Source organism: Meles meles, chromosome 4 (assembly GCF_922984935.1).
Source record: "Meles meles chromosome 4, mMelMel3.1 paternal haplotype, whole genome shotgun sequence".
Taxonomy (NCBI): domain Eukaryota; kingdom Metazoa; phylum Chordata; class Mammalia; order Carnivora; family Mustelidae; genus Meles; species Meles meles.
The window spans coordinates 162,547,158-162,566,061 of NC_060069.1; the positions used below are offsets into that span (position 1 = coordinate 162,547,158).

General features: G+C 65.0%; 1 protein-coding gene across 1 annotated transcript in view; it reads left to right on the forward strand.

Annotated features, from left to right (window-relative positions):
• Positions 1 to 13,047: 13,047 nt before the first annotated feature.
• The window catches only part of AGPAT3 (1-acylglycerol-3-phosphate O-acyltransferase 3), a 93,731-nt gene continuing 87,874 nt past the window's right edge, over positions 13,048 to 18,904 (forward strand). The window contains exon 1 of the mRNA XM_046001704.1: positions 13,048 to 13,191. The gene's annotated coding sequence lies outside the window, so the exon portion shown is untranslated. The remainder of the gene's footprint in view (positions 13,192 to 18,904) is intronic.

An 18,904-nucleotide genomic window follows, 5' to 3' on the forward strand; every position in this document is an offset into this window, starting at 1 on the left:
GTGCCCCGGTGCCTCATTTCCTCTTACCAGCCAACGCCGGGCCCCAGACTCTGAGCTCACTGGAGCTGGACTGGACCTTGGCACCCCTAGGGCCACAGCCTCGTCACACTTGGAGAAGTGAGACGACAATGACAAGCCAGGACCGGTGGGTCAGGAGGAGCGATTGGGATGAGACCAGGCTCCGGGGCCTGGCGGTGCTGGAGGGCTTTGTCTGGGTCTTAAACCAAGTGGCTGTCTGAGAAAGCCCTACGGGGCCAGAGCGCCGGGCGGAGGGACGGTGCCGGGCGTGTGTGAAGCCCCTTGTGAGCTCTTGACCTGATCAGCTGCTTCCTCCTGACAACGACCCGGGGAGGGAGGTGCTGTTTCGTCCCATTCTGCAGACGGGGACGGAGGCCTAGAGCAGGCAGGGTGCTCCTTGGAGACCCCGGCCCACCTGCCCCTAGAGTGTGGGTCTCTAACCTCTGGGTGGTCCCAGCGGCGTGCATAGCTGGCGTCCAGCAGGGACAGCTCCCACGGCCTCATGGAGCCGCTCCCTGCTCCCGGGGCTGTGACCCTTGCTTCGGGCTGGACGTGCGCCCCTCCTGCTCCACAGAGGGACAGGGGAGCTGTGTGGTCGGCCCCGCCTTATGGGTTGAGATGACCCGTGGGATACACAGCACAGGCAGTCGCTACTTTGCCCCTGAGCCAGGCTCATGGCAGGTGGCTCTGGGCGGCCTGCTGCCCATCCGCTGTGGCTGGCCACGGAGAAGGTTCTGGCTGGTCGCTCAGTGTGCCTGCTGGGAATGCTGGTGCTGTGGTCCCTCCTCAGAGGCCAGAGGGACCTCCCCAGATTCAGTGCTGATGTCACTAGTGGTGTCCCACGTGCACGAGGAAGGAACGGCAGGTTGCCTCACATGGCATGGCTTTCGGGGATGGGCAGTGGGCTCCTCCGCCGGTCTGCGCGAGGCTGGAGTGCAGGAAGGGGCTGGGCAGGGGGAGAGGGCACCCACGCAGGGCTAGGGCCTTGCACAGTTCGGAGGTCTGCACGGAGGCCAGCAGCGGGTGGACCCCACACGTGACTGCCTGTCGTGAGCAGGAGCACAGTGACAGGGTGTCCCCGGGCTGGCACTGAGGGTAGGCTGGTGGTGGGCCTGTCCGCAGGCGGGTCTCCGGACAGCTGTCCTGGTTGTGGGCAGAATTCAGCTTCCTGCAGGGGTGGTCCCTCCGGGCCCCGCCCACGACCCCGCCCTCTTCAGAGCCCTCAGATCTGTCCCCGCCTCCCCGCCCCTCCGCTTCCTCTGCTCCGCCTCTGGACCCGGACCGGCAGGGCCCTGAGCCTGGGCCAAGCCGCCCCCATCGTCTCCCCGACGTGAGGTCAGTGGTTCGGACCTTAACCACGTCCTCAGAACCTTCCAGCTGCACCGACCTGGGCCGGAGGGCTGTGCGCCCCGGATGGAATCTGGGGGTCCATCTCCGGATTCTGCTGCCCACACTCCGTGGACAACGGGCTTCATGGATTCTTGCTCGAGGCGGCAGGAGAACCGTGGGCTGGAGAGCGGCGGGATTCTTTCTAGGCTTGGTCTGCTTTCCGGGGACACAGGCCCACGACGGCCACGAGGAGGCGCTGGCCGGGGCGGGGGTGGGCGGCTGCCACGCGTGGAGCGTCTGCGGCACGGCGGGGTGCTGGGGGCTCACGCCGGCTTCTGTCCAGCCCTGTGAGGGGCCCGTTGCTCTCCCCCCGCTGATGAAGGCGAAGCCACTTGACTGGCCGGGGAGCCTCCTGCGGCCCCACGGGCTGGGGCCACGAAACAGCAGAAAAATGTGTCCTCACGGCTGCAGGGGCCGGATGCTGAAGCCCGAGGGGTCGGCGGGGCACCCCGAGATCACCACGTCCAGCTCCGGGCTGCGGGCGCTCCTGACCTTGGCCCCCGTGCTCACACGGCTGTCCTCCCTCTGTGTCTGCGTCTTCTCTGGTGTCTCCTCACGACACCTGTCGCTGGGTTTGGGGCCCTGCACAGACCCTTTCCCAACGAAGGCCATGCTCAGGTTGGGGTTCGAACATGCGTTTGGGTCTCTGGGGCCACAGGTCAGCCCGCCACGGCCAGAGTCACACAGAACTCAGGCCTGGGTCCCCAGCCCCAAGCTGCATGCGGGGCCTGGCCCACCGTGTGCCCCCGGGAGATAGGGGGACTCAGGTCCCCGGCGGTGCTCTGATACGGGGTGACGAACTCCGGCCAGCACCAGCCCTGAAATGCCCGCGTCCCGGAGACCCTGCAGGCCTGGTCTGGCTGGCATGGTTTGTCTCGATCCGGGTCCCAGGGTGGAACCCTTGGTTCTGACTGAAAGCTTCAGCTTACTCGGTGCCGCCGGCAGGGACTCGGGGCTTCCAGAAGGCCCGTGGGGAGCGCCAATGGAGGTTCAGGTCCCCCCCACAGCTCAAGGAGTCAGCCTCCCAACCTCGGCCTCTTGAGCCCACGGCAGAGCCGGGGAGGGTGTCCTGTTGGTACCGCACGCGGCCGGGAAAGGGGGGAGACGGGCTGTCCCGCGGGGCCGTCGAGGTCAGGGCCTTCTTGCTGACCTCACGGGGCCGGGCTGAGGACGGGCTTCCTTGTGTGGGGCCAGCGGCGCCGCCTACCCCGGGGAGGCGTGGCGAGCCTCCCCCTTTCACATGTGTTCCGGGATCTTCCGTCATCCCGACAGCGCGTGCTGCCTTCTTGGTGAACCCGCTGTGTGGGGGGCACTCGGGGTGGGGGGTGTCCCTCTCTCTTCCCCAGACGCCCACAAGGACACTCGCCCCGTTCTGGAGGGTACCAGCGTGCTCTGGCGAGGCCTCCTTCTGGGTCACAGACTGAGTCCTCCAGGGCAGAAGGGGTGATGGAGCTCTCTGGACCCCATTCCCAAGGACCCCTCCTCCAGGAGGCCTGCCCTGCTGACCGGCTCCGCTCCCAGAGCCCCCACCCCGTCCATCACAGCGGGGAGGGGTTAGCATAGGAATTGTCCGAGGACACAGACATTCGGGCCACAGCACTAACTGGGCCCGTGCCCCTGGCTTGCCCCCGTGTGGGCTTCTCACGAGGTCTGGCCCCCGGGTGTGCAGCTGGAGCATGGGTCCTGGTCCCTGAGGTGGGGGCAGCTTGCCTTGGAGCTTCTTACCCTCGGGGCTCCTGTCCTTGGCCCATCTCTGCTCGGGTGGGAGCTCGAACCAGGAGCTGCTGTGCGGGCTCGTGGGGGCACATCCTGGCTCCCCTGGGGTCAGTGTTGGATTTTATCTTGGGGCAGTGACCGGCGAGCAGTGGGGTGGGTGCGTGATGGGGGCGGCGTCCTGGGGGCAGACGGGGCCTGGGGGAGCCCAGGCTCTTGCATCCCTTCCTCACCCAGCGGTGACCTGCACAGTCCTCCCAGCCCCTGGGCAGAGGTAGCGTGCTGAGCTGGGGACATTTTCCTTGCCCGGAGCCAGTGGGCCTCTTTGTTCCGGGAGCTCCTGAGAAGTGAAGGGGACGGCAACGAACGTGGGTTGCAAACTGGGTCCTCGAGGAGGGGCTCAGGCCGAGTCTGCCCAGACCTGCTCCCCGGGGTGCACCACCCCACACCGGCCCCCCAGGGAGGTGCTTCTGCTGAACGGGAAGGTGACGTCCGCACCATCGGGGACCTTTGTGGCTCAGGGCTGGTGGCCCTCCGAGAGCAGCGGTCCAGCCTCCCACCTCACCAGACAGCATGGCCTGGAACTGCCCCCCATATCGGGTTAGGCGTTCGGGGGACTGAGGGCAGGCAGCTGGGCCTCTGCCTGCCTTTGCACGAGTTCATCTTCCGGAGAGCAATCTCGAAGTAGGCTTCCAGCGTCCTTATTCTTCGAGCTGAAAGTTCTCTTTCTGGAAACAGCCAATGGGAGCAACAGGCAAGTGCTCAAAGGTGTGGACCGGTGCGTGTGCGTGTGCACGGGTGCGTGTGCGCGGGTGCGTGTGGGCGGGTGCGTGTGCGCGGGTGCGTGTGGGTGGGTGCAGGTGCGTGTGGGCGGGTGCATGTGCGCGGGTGCGTGTGGGTGGGTGCAGGTGCGTGTGCACGGGTGTGTGTGGATGGGTGCGTGTGCTTCACCCACTTGGGGCACCCACCCTGTTGGTGTCAAGAGGAAGTGTGGACCTCCTTTGTGAGGTTACAGGTCCTCCTCTCTGACACGTCTAGGATCCCGGGTGTTCCATCAGGCCCTTGATGTCGGTCCTGTCCCCAGCACCAGGCCCACCTTGGCTCGTGCGGTGGGACCACGTGCCTCACACTCTGGGGTGTCTGCCCCACCCCACCGAGCCGTACCCTTCGGCTCAGGGCTCAGGTCTGCCAGCCTCCGAAGTGATGCTTGGCCTCCAGAGCACAGTTTGTGTCCATGGGCGCTGTTCCCGGATGCCAAAGGGTCCCTCTCGTGTGCTCCCTGGGTCAGAGCCCCTCCCCACAAACATCCAGACCTCAGTCCAGATGCCATCTGCCCTGTGCGCTCCGGGCAGCACCTGGCCAGGACCACGCCTGCCTGGAGCCAGAGCTCCAGATGGTGCATCTCAGGGGGGCACGGGTACGGCCCTGACCCCTTCCGCCCAGGAGCCTCTTGGGCCCATGTCAGACGGTCCTGCCAGCTCAGCGCTCCCCAGGCCGCCTGCCTAAGCTCCCCGTGCCCCCCGTGTCCTAAGCCAGCCTTCCTGGGGCTCCTGTGGACGGAGAAGGAGGTGTCCACCTGGTACCTGGTGTCCACCTTCCAGAGGAAGGCCGACCCCTCTTCGTAAGATTCCGTTCTCTCAGGCTAGAGGGTCGCTGTGCAGCGGCCGGCAGACCTCCTGTCCCAGGGACTGGTCCGTGTTGCGGGACGTCATGCGAGGAGTATCTCTCCCCGGGGAGAGACGTGGCCGTGAGAGCGGTCCACACTGCGTTGTCAGACCAGCAAAGGGACAGGCACGGGATGATCCTATTGATGTGAAAGACACAGTACATGTGACTCAGCGTCCGAGCGCTCCGAAGGCTCAGAGCCACCAACAGAGTCCCAGCCACCAAAGTGCGAACAGCGGTTACGTGTCGGGGTTGATTACGGGGAGACGTGGCCGAGGGACGTGGCCAGCCCCGGCTCCGTCCCCAGTGGCTCGGCCCTGCACCCCAGGACCACCCGGCCCCTGTGGCTTCCTGCCCGGAGAGCCGGCGCCCTCCCTCCTCGGAGCATCACTGAGCTCACATCTGTGACTGCTTCCTCTGTCCCGCTGAGATGTCGCGTACGCATGCCCTGCAGGCCAGGGCCCTTTCTGGAGGACCTGGAGGCCGCTCCTTTGCATAGAGCCCTGCAGAGGGAGCAGAGTCCCAGCCTGGCGGTCCCCTCCTCTGTCCTCCCTCCTCCCCCCTTGGGAACTCTGGCCTCTGGGCAAAGCCATGTGCTCAGCTCTCCGGAAACTGCATCATTCCTGGGAATTACAAATAAAATCCATCTCTGTAACTAGTCACTCATGTCAGCTTTCGTGTATCTTTGGCAGGATTTTTTTTAATAATCTGGTATTATTCTCGTTAACAACAAAATATTTCCATTATGAAATTATTGCTTGACTCGTCGTGGGTTCAAAAATCAAGCCGTGTGGGGAGTGCAGCGGGACGGTGTTGAGTGCCGCAGGGAGAGCAGGGAGCGCCTGTCCCCGGGAAAGCAGGGGACCGCACCCGAGTGGCTGGAACCGTGAGGGGCTCCTGTCCCGGACCTCCGAGCCCACAGTGCAGCTCGGGGAGAGACGTGCGCAGCCCCCCAGCCCGCAGGCAGCAGAGCAAGGCCCCGAGGAGCCCGTGTGCGACACCGGCTGGGGGGCTGCCTTCACCCTGCCGTGCTGGCCCAGGGACGGAGTCGGCCCCAGGGACAGAGCCCCATGTCCCGGGATCCAAACACGGCACCAGCAGGGATGGGGGTGGGCGGGCCTGAGGAGAGCATCCCCGGGATGAGACCCAACACCCCCACAGGGAGTTCCAGAGGGGAAGGCTCCTGGGCCATTCCGCGGGTTCCTGCGAGCAGCGGTCTGTGCGCTTTCCGTGGGGGCCCGGATCCCAGTTGTTCCGGAAGCACCGCTCCTGTTTCTGGGTGGATTCACTTGCCTTTCCATCAAGGGCGCTGGGATTCACAGGCATATGTACGCACATGAATGCACACACGCGTGTACACACAGGGAAACATGCGTGCACCCAGAAATACAGCGCACATGGAAACATGCGTACACACAGAGGAGCACGCGAGCACACCTGAGCTCGAGCACGGGGCAGGTTTTATTTTGGGAACTCTGTAACGTCTTTCTAGCTGGGTGGAGACGGCTCCTGGCGACAACAGGACCCTGGGGACAGTGGCCTCTCGTGTGGGGAGAACCAGCCACGCCTGTGGAGTCTGCGGAGCTTCTCTTTCTAGAACAGGCTGTCACGTACCTCCACCGGGACCCGCGGCCTGAATCACCGTCACGGGGCGTCAGCAGGTGGCTGGGGTGTGCTGGGGGAGGTCAACCCGGAGCAAACATGAGAGCAGGTTTGGTTGGGAGCGTGGTTGTCCTCAGGACAGACACGCACACATGGGGAGCCAGGGGGCACCAGCTGGCTCAAGGTCGCCATCTGGGTCACGGGCAGGGTGACCTTATAAATTATGGTCCCGCTCTAGGAAGGGCTGGCCTCCCGAGTCAGGGGTGCGGGCCCCGCGAGAGGGTGAGGCCTGCGTTTACAAGAAAGTTCTGCTCCTGAGGGGCTGGGAGCTGGTACGGGGTACCTGCTGTCGCTTCCCAGCAAGGCAGGCACGGAGCCACCAGACGACCCGGCCACGCCATCCCTGCCACGTGCCCCAGAGAAACAGACGCAGGTGTCCAGGCAGACGCTCTCCGTGCCCGGGCTCTGCAGCCCCGTTCTCAGCGCCCAAAATGTGGAAAAGACCCGCGTGTCTGTGGACGGACCGATGGAACAGCTGGGCTCTGGCCACACCAGGGTCGAGCACTTGGCCCTGAAAAGGACGTGCATGGACCTCCGGGACGTTATGCCCCCTGCGGTGTCGCTCGCGGGACTTGTGCGGGACAAGACGGCGCACAGGGGTGGGGGGGAGCCCAGGGGCGGCCGCCGAGGACCGAGGGCAGGAGGGGAGAGGACGTTTGCTCGTCCTGTGAGCGCTCGGGCACCGCTGACCCACACACCTTGACATGAGTCACGAGGCAAACGTCCCACGTAGTTCATTCACATCATTCACACTGTCCCTGGGCTCCGAGTAGCCGTGCCGCTCACGCCCCCGCGGGCCACTGCATTTATTCGCCGCGTCCCCCACTCCTGGCGGCGAGGCCGAGGTGGGGAGGGACAGAGGGGGACAAGGCAAGGCGGTGCCTCCCTGGGGGCGAAGAGCCCCCTCTGGGACCTGCCCCTGGGACATGAGAAGCTGCCGGCGTGGGTTTGCCCCTTCAGGGGTCCCTCCTGTAGTTGTCGCGGGCGCCTTCTGGGGCAGCCCCGTGAGCGCACGCCGCTCCTTGTGCCCTGCTGTGGGGGGTTTTCCGGAGGCCCCGAGCGCCCGGGCAGGGAGGAGACCCTCGGGGTGTGCAGGTGTATTCGTGGGAAAACCTCTGAAGCCTGGGGTTCAGGTGACACTGGTCTCGCCACCACGTGCCCAAGGTCGTAGGAAGTCACGTGAACTTTCTGAGTCTTGGTTTCCTCATGTGTAGAGCGGGATGCGGGGGTAACCACCTGAGAGCGTCGACCCCCAGCGATGCTGCGAGAGGCGCGTGTCCCGCGGTGCGTGCGGGGATGGGGCCTCGGCCGCGCCCACCCTGGCCGCCGTGTCCCGAGCCTCCCACTGTCACAGAAGCCGGGCCGAGGGAGAAGCGGCCGCGGCCCCTGTCACCTGCACCCAGGACGCCCACGGTCAGCGTCTGCTGCTTCAACTCCGGGAGAAAAGCGTTGTTTTCCCCCTTATGAGTGTTTCGGTCACGCACGGAGAGCCCGGACCGCGCTGCCTTTCTCCCCCCGTGGTCGGGAAACAGTCACGTCCACGCCCGAGCCTGCCACCGCCGCTCCTCACGCCTCTCTCACAGGATCGCCCCTATGTGCGCGTCCCGCTGCCCTCCTTCATGGCTTTGTGTTTCTTGGTTTCTTGAGCTGCTGAAAACGCTATCTCTTTAAAACAAAACCGATTTTTTAATTACCTGAGTAATTAATACAGAAATGGGTTCTTCCTGAAAAAAAGTTAAAAACAAGAGCACCTGGGGGCTCCGTCGGTGAAGCCTCTGCCTTCGGCTCAGGTCATGGTCCTGGGGTCCTGGGATCGAGCCCCGCATCAGGCTCCCCCTGCTCTGCGGGGAGCCTGCTTCTCCCTCTGCCTGCCGCTCCCCCTGCTTGTGCTCTCTCTCTGTCAAATAAATAAATAACATTTTTTTTTAATTTGACAGACAGAGATCACAAGCAGGCAGAGAGAGAGAGAGGAGGAAGCAGGCTCCCTGCTGAGCAGAGAGCCCGATGCGGGGCTCGATCCCAGGACCCTGAGATCATGACCTGAGCCGAAGGCAGAGGCTTAACCCACTGAGTCACCCAGGCGCCCCATAAATAACATCTTTTAAAAAAAGAAAGAGAGAAAAACCACGGATCAGGGAGTTTCTGGGTTGGCGACAGCGCATGCGCCCCAGCTGCACACTCAGGTCCGTCCGGGCCTCGTCCGTGTCCCTGCCCCACAGGGGTCCACAGGGAGAGCGCCCACGGTCCCAGAGCCACCTCCGGTCCCTTCATGGCCACATCCCAGGCCCCACGCTCCCCCCGGACCCCCGAGATGAGCAGAATATGTGGCGGCGGCAGCTTGGGTGGTGTCGGCGCAGCCCGGCCGCGTTCCCGTCGTCCCCGCCTTCGACTGCGGGCCTGGGAGACCTTGCGACACGTCAAGTATCATAAATCGTGGTGTCTGAAGTGGTTTAATGTGGAGTCACTGCCCCCCCGCCCCGCCCCTGTAAACAGGAGGGGGTGCCCGAGCGCTGTCACCGGCCGGCCCCACTCCTCTGCTTGTCGCCCTGTGCGCCTTCCCGCGGGATCTTGCTGTCTGGAGACGGGAATTCTGCCTAAATCCATGAGCTTTCCGTGGATGTGGGAGCAGCGCTGGGGCCCAGCGACCTGCGGGAGCAAGCGGACGCTTACGCGACATTCAGGGTTGAAGACCGAGGGCCTCACGGACGGCCTGCCCCGTCCGGCCACTGGTGTGTCCCTCTGGGCCCCAAGGTGTGCGTGGTCGTGTGCGCGGTCCGGCTGGCGCTTGCGGGGCGTCTCCACTCACTGAACCTGCGTCTTTTGACCAAGCCCAGGCAGGGGCTGAGTCTGTGATTTGCGGGGTGTTTTGGGTTGAGTTGTGGCCCCAAATACGTCGAGCCCCGACCCCCAGTTCCCGCAAATGGGACCTTGTTTGGACACTGGGTCATCGCGGACGTAATGAGTTAAGACGATGTCAGGCCAGAGCCGGGCGGGTCCTAACCCAGCGGCTGCGTCCCCACATGGAGGCCGAGCGGAGACACAGGGAGGAGCCACATGACGATGGAGACACAGCGTGGTCCGTTGTGACGCAAGCCAGGGACTCTGGATGCCCCGGAGCTGGACAAGGCAGGACGGGTCTCCCCCAGAGCCGTCAGAACAGGCCAGGCCCCGTGCAGCCTTGATCTGGGACGTCCGGCGTCCGGGATGTGGGAGGACTGGCCTCGCTGTCCTGGTCCACCTGTGTGCGTGCGTGCGTCCAGCGGCCCCAGGAAACTCGTAGCTCAGGTGATTTGTCTCGTGGAAATGGCTTTTCTGGCTACATCCTGAGCCTGTCCCCATCCCCCAGACACTCCTGGGAACGGAGAGGGACCGGATGAGCAATCCCATAAACCTGTCCTTACCAAAGGCCACCGAGATCTACACAGACGGCCTGGAAACAGCTGGGGAAGTTGGAGGCCGGCAATGCAGACATAAACACATTCCCAGCAGAACGGGCCCTGTGGAGGCCTTCCTCCCCGCGTTGGCTACCGGGCTCCTGAGGCCGCCTGCGCGGTGAGCAATGAGCCTCGCTCAGGTGGGCCGGGACCCCACGGACCCCTCTCCGCTCTGTGTGTCTTCATGCAGCTCCTGGAAGCCTGGCAGGCCCAGCCCCCCGCTTGAGGGAGGGACACCTCAACATTCCCTCCCTGTCTGAGGCTTCGCCTTCATCTACGGCTGCCTGCCGTCTTTCCCCCTGGTGCCCCAAGGCCCCATCGAAGCCAAGAGCTGCCCCTTTCCTCTGTCGTCTTGGGTTCGGTCTCCGCCCCGCTGGCACAAGGCGGAGGCCTGCCTGGGCCATGTTGGCCTTGGCCTCGGCCTTGGGGTACGCGTGCTGCGTGCCCACAGATGGGCCGGGCCCTGCGAGGCCTCCCACGGTGCGGCCAAGGCTTCGGTCCCTCGGGATGGCCCTGGGAGGGAGGCGGGGCCGTGCGGTCTGCAGGCGTGGGGAAGGGGAGGCAGAGTCAACCCGGAACAGCCAGGGGGTGCCTCGCCCTAGCTAAGGGAGCACCCCTGCCCGTGAGCCTGCGAACCCGGCCTCTTCCCTCCTGAAACAGACCCTGGGGTGGGACAGCAGCTCAGCCCCTCCCCCTCCACGGGCCGCGGCCCTGACCTGCTCCCAGGACAGCCCCGCCGAGCTCACGTCCAACAGGCGTTAGGTACGGCCAGCGCGGGGCAGGCACTCCCTCCCGCCGCTCCCGCCTGCCGCGCACGCCCGCAGGGGCCAGGAGCGCACCCAGGCCGGCGAGAGCAGAGCCCTCTCCTTCCTCTACCCGGACGTTTGATCGTGGCGCCGGGCGGGGCACGGCCGTGGGGGGACGCGGGCAAGTTTCTTCCGTACTGGGTTCCACAAGCGGCATTCGTCCCTTTAAAGACGATGATGTCGGCGAGAGCAACTATGATTTTATTTGCTGTGATTTTATTTTGCCAAAGGCAGTTAGTAAGCTGTTTGGATTGGAAGTCCTAGAGAGCCAACCCCATTTTCCTATCAGATTCCCTGATGGAATGAGACGCGTCCGCCCGCAGGGACGGCACCGTCTCCCCATGGGCTGCGGGAGGCCAGGGGGCAGGAGAGGGGCAGGTGCGCCCTGAGTCAGGGGGTGGCCCCGCAAGGTGGTGCGTGTGCAGTGACCTGCTCCCGGCACAGCCGAGTGGGGATGGAGGGCAGCACGCTCCGGGCCCTGTGCCTGGGTGAGGCCAGGGGGCGGCATGCGGGGCTTGAACCCGGGCCCCGGAGCTGGAGCCCTTCTCCGTGGGGCAGTGTGAGCATCGCGCTCAGCAACGGGGTCCGAGAGTCTGAACAACGGGCCAAGGAAGGCCAAAGATTGCGGGCGACCCCAGGAGCCTGGGCTGAATCACCTCCAGGCATCCCCAGGGGAGACCATGGCCGCCAGCACCTCGACCTTGGACGCCTGGCCTCCCCGCCTCCCACCTCGTCTGTACTCGGCGGGGACGTCCCCCGGACATGCACTCCGGGTGGGTTGGGGCTCCGTGTCCGAGCAGGGTTGAGCGCGCCCTCGGGGCAACAAATACGGGACCGTGTTCGGTGCGGGAAGAGAAGGTTCCTGTCCTCGGGCGCCCCTGCAGGCTGGGTTGGTGGATTTATTTTGACTGATTTTTGAAGACAAGCCCCTCCAGCAGCGTTCTCAGGCTCAGCGTGTGTCTGAGACCCCCGGGGGCTTGTTAGGACCCAGATCTCTGGGCCCGTTCCCGAGGTGATGACTTGGCAGGTTTGGGGTGAGCTCGGGAAACTGCCTTCCTGACGCTCCGTCGCCCGGGGACCGTCCTAGGGTGACTGTCTCTGGAGCTAACAGGGAACTGCATAAGTAGTTCGGATCATAAAGATTAATCCCCAGGCTTCCCTGAAGGAGGAGGGGGGAGCTGATCAGGTGGTTGTCGAGACCCCCCGCCGCCCGTCTGCCACGAGCCTGCCATGCAGCGGGCTGTGTCTCACACCCACGCGGGGCAGCCGCCAGGCCCCGTGAGCTGATACCCACCCACCCTCCCAACACTCCCGGGGTGGCCCTTGACATGGGGAAACGGAGGCACAGCGAGGTTCAGAAACCTGCCTAAGGCCACACAGCTGAAAGCGGCAGAGCCGGGACTGGAGCCCAGGAGGGGGCCCAGCGAGGATGGAGGTTCTCTATTAATCCGCACCTGCTGCACCGTCCGGTGACGGGGTGGGGGGGCAGCAAGCCCGGCCGGGGGGCCCGCAGAGCCCGTGAGGGTCCGGCTCCTGGGAGCTGCCCAGGACACAGGAGCTCAGAGGCGTCGGGAGGGACAGGCCGTGGGGGTGTCCCCACGCACTGCTGTGGAGGGAGGTGGGCTGGCTGCGCGGCTGGGGCAGAGCCTGAGCGCAGGACCTGCGGGGCTGCCGGGGCGGGAGGACGGAGGCCCCCACAGACGTGTGCCTGGGCCGCCGACCCGAATCCCGCCCACGGGCCCGACTGCGGACCTTCCGCCCTCCTGCTCTGGGCGCTAAAGTCTGGGACGTGGCGTGGCCAGGACGCAAGGACTCCTGGATGCGCGGACGCCACCACCTCCCCCTGCCCTCGGGATGGGGGCCTCATGGCTCGCCTCCCGTGGAGGGACTGTTGTCTGTGGCTGAGGTGACCCCCCTTTGGGGACAGGGAGGAGCCCAGAGAGCACATTCTTCTGCTCCCTGCCTCACAGACGGCCAGGAGCTGGGACAGAGCGCCCAGCGTGGGCTGCACCCCACGTTCTTCCTGCCCTGCCCCTGCCCTCTGCCCTTCCTGTCCTCCTGCCCTTCCTGTCTCCCCGGCCCCGTCTCTCGTGTCCCCCCCCATCCCCCAGCCCTTCTGTCCCGCCTGTTTGTTCCCCGTCCCCCTGTCCCTCCTGTCCCCTTACCCCTTCCCCTTTGTCTCGTCCTCCCATCCCCACTCCCCTCCACCCCCACTCCCCACCCCTCCTAGCCTGTCTCTTCCTTCCCTCCGGCTGCTGGGATGGAAACTCCCGGATAAACCTGGGGCTCGAGCCTTCCCCGGCTTTCAGCTTCCGGGGCCTCCGGCATGACTGGCAGGAGCTCTGGTGCCTGGGCTGGGGGCTTCCCCTCCGGCAGGCAGTGGGGTCACTGCTGAGGTCTGCAGACACGGCCAGCGCTCCCCTTCGGCGGCGGCAGCACACGGGGGGACACTGACCATCGGAGTGCACGGCGCAGGGGGACCCGATGGCCTTTACGGAAACCAGGTGGGAACACTGGCCACCGGGAGGGGAGGGTGGGAGGCGCCGTGCAGGGGGAGAGCCTGGGATCTCCCGCGTGAACAGAAGGAAGGGCCTGTGCTGAGCTGCCCAGGCCATCCCGGGGTCCTGGGGCCACTCCATGCTCTGTGGCGCTCAGACCGGGACGGCCTCTGGTGCACCTCGCGGGCCAGCATCGGCCAGGGAAGCTCATCTTTAGAGAAGGTCCCAGCAGACCAACCTGCTGGCACTTCCCTGCTTTGTCCAGCTGTGTGCGGGGGACGGGGCTCTAAGCGGCTGTCCTCTGGCCCAAAGATGCAGTGGGGGGAGGGACCCGCCGTGACCGGGTGTCCCTTGGAGCCATGTCAGCCGTGGGGAGGTGCTCAGGAGAGACAGCCGGCCTCCTTCATCCCATGCCCCTGAAGTCCTCCCCGTGGTCTGGACACAGACCCCCACAGTCCCCAGACCACTGCCTCCAAAAGAACTTGGCTTGGCCACGGGGGCCGCGGAGCTCGGGGCGCGCTCACGAAGCCCGGGCAGCTCAGCAGGCGGCAGGCATAGGGCACAGGCTCCCTGCCTTCCCACGGTCACCGGTCACTTCTTGGGCGTGCGGCCCCCGCAGCTGGTGAGCGAGGCCCCACGTGGACCAGAGAGGGCGGGAAGGGAGGTGGTTCCTCCGGGTGGCGGGTCACGAGTGCCCGAGAGCCCGTGTATGGAGACAGGAGGGAGACTCGAGGTGGCCTGGGGTGGCGGTGGGGGCCGGCAGGGTGGGCTGGTGAAGGGGCGGGAAGGATCCCGGGGGCCCCCCGAGCCCACTGCAGCGTGTGCACAGTCAGGCTGCCGGCGGCCACCCGGGACTCTCAGCCCAGATGGCGGGACTCGTGGGGTTTCAGCACTCGGCTCCCACAAGGCCTCCAGCCCGGCTCTTGGCCATGGGTTCGGAAACGTGATTGTCGGCCTCCCACCGTGAGATGGGCACGGGGGAGGCTCGGGCAGGGCTGGGAGCTGGCGGGGGACCCGGGGCATCACCTGCGCCCAGCACGGCAGCTACTGCTGGGGTTGTGCCGGTCCGTGAGCGTCTAGGACCCACCTCAACGGTGGGTGCCTGTGGCTTTGGCTCTGGGCCTGTTTCTTGCACCTTCTGCAAAAGCTGTGTGTGTGTGTGTGTGTGTGTGTGTGTGTGTGTGTGTGTGTGTGTGTGTGCGATTTCAGCTGTCCTGACAGGTGTGAGGTTGTACGTTGCTATGGTCTGGATCCCCATTTCCCTGAGAACGAGGGACTTTGAGCCACTTTCCGTGTGTCCGTTAGCCATCTGGATGTCTTCTCTGGACAAATGTCTGTTCAGCCGGTGCTTTCGTAAATAATGACGGTCAAAGCTGATCACAAAAGCCCAGGCAAGGGCTGAGTGAGTAGAAGGTGGTGGGCAGAAGGCGGCCGCTGGGCAGATCCCCCCAGGAGTCAGGCAGGGGTCAGAGTGCGGGTTGACTGTGTCCCCCGCCGTGGACTTAAGAGTCCTACCTCGTGGGCAGTTCGCACTCCCCGGGGCACAGGGAGATCTTACAAGTTCAAACCCAGTCTTCAACAGGGCACAAATGTCCTTGAGACCACAACGCGTCCCTGACCCGGGCTGCAGAAGCAAGGACTGTGGCTTTGCCGCGAGAAGGCCCAGCTCTCAGCCGCCCACCCACTAGTCAGTGCGCGGGACTGTGATTCCGGGTTGTCTGCGGTTGGAGCGGGACCCGCGGGGCCCTGGTGCGCACCCGTGGCTGCTGGGACCCCGCGAGGGAGCTTCCTTGGCAGACAGCCAGCCCACTGCCATTTGAGGAGGGCACGGGGCCCCCACGGCAGAGAGGGCGGGGGAGGGGCACGGTGTGTGCTCAGGTCTCTCGGTAGGGACCGTGGCGTTTGTGTCAAAGCTAACCTCTCATTTCACCCGGAAGACAGCTTTGCACCAGGACCTCTGGCCCCCGTGTTGCTCCGGAGGTCACACGGGCCAGGGTCACGAGCTGTGAAGGTGGGAGTCGGCAGGGATCTGGTCATGGGGGGTGCTGCGGTGCTCCAGAAGGAGCCAGAAACCTGTATGTGGCCAGGAGAGAGGGTCGGAGGCGGGTCGGCCCCGCGCCCCAAGTAGGCTTTGTGCCGACGCCCCAGGAAAGAGTCAGAGTCCCAGCTGCGAGGCCCAGGGCGTGCAGACCACCGGGCCACCCTCCCACCTGCTGGGAGCGCCCACTCCTGTCCCCAACTCTGCAGCGGCTCTCTGCCCCAATTCCCCGTGAATAACAAGTGTCTGGCCAGCGTCCGGGGGACGTCTTATCACCAAGGGCTGGAGGGTCTGCCCCTCCCACTTTGCTCAAGTTCCTCCCGAGGAGTTGGGCGAAGAAGCTGTCTGGCCGGAGGGACTGGGGCTTCATACTCCCAGGCTGTGTGACCTCAGGCAAGTTACTAAGCCTCCCTGTGCCTCTTCCCTTGGCGGCCGGACGTCGATCCCTCGGTCACAGAGCGGTTAGAACAGCATGGCACGTGGAGGGCGGCCGCTGGTGCTGGCTCCTGTCACCGCCGTCGTCATCCTGTCACCGCTCCCTCGCTCTTCCTGGCCCCAGTCCTGATTGCTGGGTCGCAGGCGCCAAGACTCCGTCTGGAGGAACATCCCGGGTCGGCGGTGACTTTAGCTCTTGCTTCGCTTTCCTGCCGGATTCCAGGTCCCCTTTAGAACGTGTTCCCCAAAGCTGGGAGTCCCGGCCGAGCCGCGGCCGAGGGGGGAGGCAGGGACAGAGGAGTAGAGCGGAGGCGCCCCCCGACCCGAGGCAGCTCCGTCCCTCCCCGAGGGCCTGTGAGAGCCCGCCAGAGCCTGTGAGAGCCCGCGAGAGCCCACTGCGCTGTCCCCAGCCGGGCGCACAGCTCTCCGGCCCGGCATCCTTGAGCCGATAAGACTCAGAGCACTTCAGGATGCTTTCCAGCGTCACGTTAGTAACACACGTTTATTGCAAAAAATAAACATAAGGAGACTACGTATGTATGGGCTGAGCGTTTGGGGGCAGTCACCCCCAAATTCATGTTAAGGTTTGTATGTGACGTGTGTTAAATGTACTGTACTTGGGGAGGGGTCTTTCAGGAGGTGACTCGGTGGCTCGATGTAGCAGAACTGATGTCCTTGTAAGAAGAGGAGACGAGGGGCGCCTGGGGGGGGAGCAGTGGGTTAAAGCCTCTGCCTTCGGCTCAGGTCATGATCCCAGGGTCCTGGGATCGAGCCCCGCATCGGGCTCTCTGCTCTGCAGGGAGCCTCCTTCCCGGACCCCCCTGCCTGCCTCTCTGCCTACTTGTGATCTCTGTCTGTCAAATAAATAAATAAAAGCTTAAAAAAAAAAGAAGAGGAGAGGAGGACAGACACACACCCAGGGGACGGCCAGGTGAGGACGCCGAGAAGGCAGCATCTGCACATCCGGGAAAGAGGCCTCGGCAGGAGCCGACGCGGTGACCTTGGACTCCTAGCCTGCAGCTGAGAGGGGACTGTGATTTGAGCTGGGCGCCCGGTGGGGCTGTGCTCGTGCGGCCCGCAGACTCCTACCCTGTGGGCAGCGAGGAGACTGCTCGTCCCTGGGGACCCTCCAGCGTCTCCGGGGATGGCCTGGGGGCAGCTGAGCCTCGGGGTGTGAAAGCAGTATCCAGGGGCTGGGGGGCTGCCGGGCCGGGTGGGGCCCTGTGGGGGTTCCAGGGTGGAAACAAGCTGGTGAGGTCAGACCGTGACAGGAGCGACGAGGACACTGAAGGTTGCTGCCGGGACGCTGGGAGGCGGCGGGCGGGGAGGGCCCCTGGGAGGGATGTCAGAGAAGCCTCCAGCGCGGCTTTCCCCGTGCACCCTCAGCCACCTGCGTGGCAGGTGGGGGGCACATCACGCCCCCAGGACCGCACAGGGAGCAGAGGCTCAGATCAGGGAGACGATGCGCTGAGCCAGGCCCGCACCCCGCCCCCCCGGCCCCCACTGAACCAGCCCGGCGACAGCAAGTCCAACAGTCCCTCTGTCAGGGACGACCACTCCCACCAGTTCTGGGTCCAGACGCTCAAAGTCATTCCGTCGCACAGGGCGGGGGACACCTGCCAGCCCGGCCTCCACCCCCAAGCTCGGCCGGCCCCGAGGACGCGGCAGTGCACACGCTGGGTCGGACTACATCGTTCGCATCCACAGCTGTCCCCGTCACGTCGTGGCCGCCACGTCCCTCCTCCCCCGTGCGCTTGAGCTTCGTGCCCCGCCGCCATGCAGGCCAGTCCCTCCCGGGGCCAGCAAATGCGGTCCGGGGGAACTGCCCCGAGCCCCTTCTTCCAGAAACAACCCTTCCTCCGTTATTCCGAGTGTGTGGGTTTCTAGAGCATTTTATCCCCATCACACCGTGTCATCCTCTGCGCCCGTGCCTAAGGCAGGAGATGGCCGCTGGAGGTTCTGTCCCCTCCGCGCTGACACCCTGGCCGGCTTGTTCTGGAAGCGCTTCCTGGGGCCCACGGCGCAGTGAGCACCGGCTCCCCTCCCCCTCCGCAGGAATTAGGAGGCATTCGGTCTGTGAGCTGGCCTAGGCTCTCCCACTGGCACCAGAAATGCCGTGTCTGAACAGGTAAATAGCATGTACTTCCCCCCCCCCCCCCCCCCGCCAAATGCCAGAGAACAATCTGGGAGCTGACTTGGTACAAAGCAAGAAAGGACAGTTTTGTGTGTCGCGGTGGGGGTGGGAGGGAGAGCTTCCTCTGGGCGAGATCATACTTACCGCATGTTTCGTGCCCACCCAGCCTGTGGACAGAGCGAGTCCAGGGCCGTGGCTCCTGCCTTTCCAGGAGTCGGGGCCACGTTACTGAGTTAGAGACCTGGGGGCCTTCGGGGCAGGATCTGCGCGTGCACAAAAGCACCTCCCCTTGCCTGCAGTGGCTGCAGCCTCCGGGGCGGGGCGTGCCCTGGTCAGGCAGCGTTTCTGAGCGGTGGGGGTGGGGGAGGTCTCCTGTCGGTGCTAGTCTGTGTCAGCAGGTGGGGCCTCCGGGTTTAGGGCACAAGGGGCTCCAGGAGCGCGGTGCCGCCTGCAAAAGATAAAGGGGGCCAGGACTGGGCAGCCAGAGTCTCAGACCTCCACGCAGCGGTCCGAGGCTTGGAGCCCAGAGCGCCTGTTGGAAGCACCAGGCCCTGGTGGACGCACTGGGGGACCCCCCCCCTGCTCCCATGCGCTGGGCTGCCTTTGCTCCCTGCCCACCCTCTGGCCCAGCGGCCCTCCCTCTCTGCGCCCGAGACTCTATCCAAGGAAGGACTCACTAAGCGATGCTGTGGACAGTCCGTGGCTCCCTGCTGGGCGGCTCTCATCAGAACAGGCCCCGCCCTCAGGTCACAGGTCCTGGATGCGCACAGCTCGGTCACTTGTATCCCCTGGTGGCGGAGTGGGACACCCACCTTCATAGCTTCGGTGAGCGCGGATTCAAACCCAGGGCTTTATCACTGCACCGACGGCCTCCCTGTGGGCAGCATGTTTGCCCGAGGTCTGTCCTCACAAGACTCTGACTTCCCCCACTCCTGTGACCTTGACTCTGACCTCCAGGCTGCTCCGGCCAGGCTGCCCCCACCCAGGGCAGGCCTCCACCTAATATTCTCCACTGACGCTAGACAGTGAAACGGGCTGAACGCCGTTTCTCAATAGTCACAACAGCCACTTTGGGGAGGGGTCGTAGTGCACACTGGGGTTCCCAGTCTCTC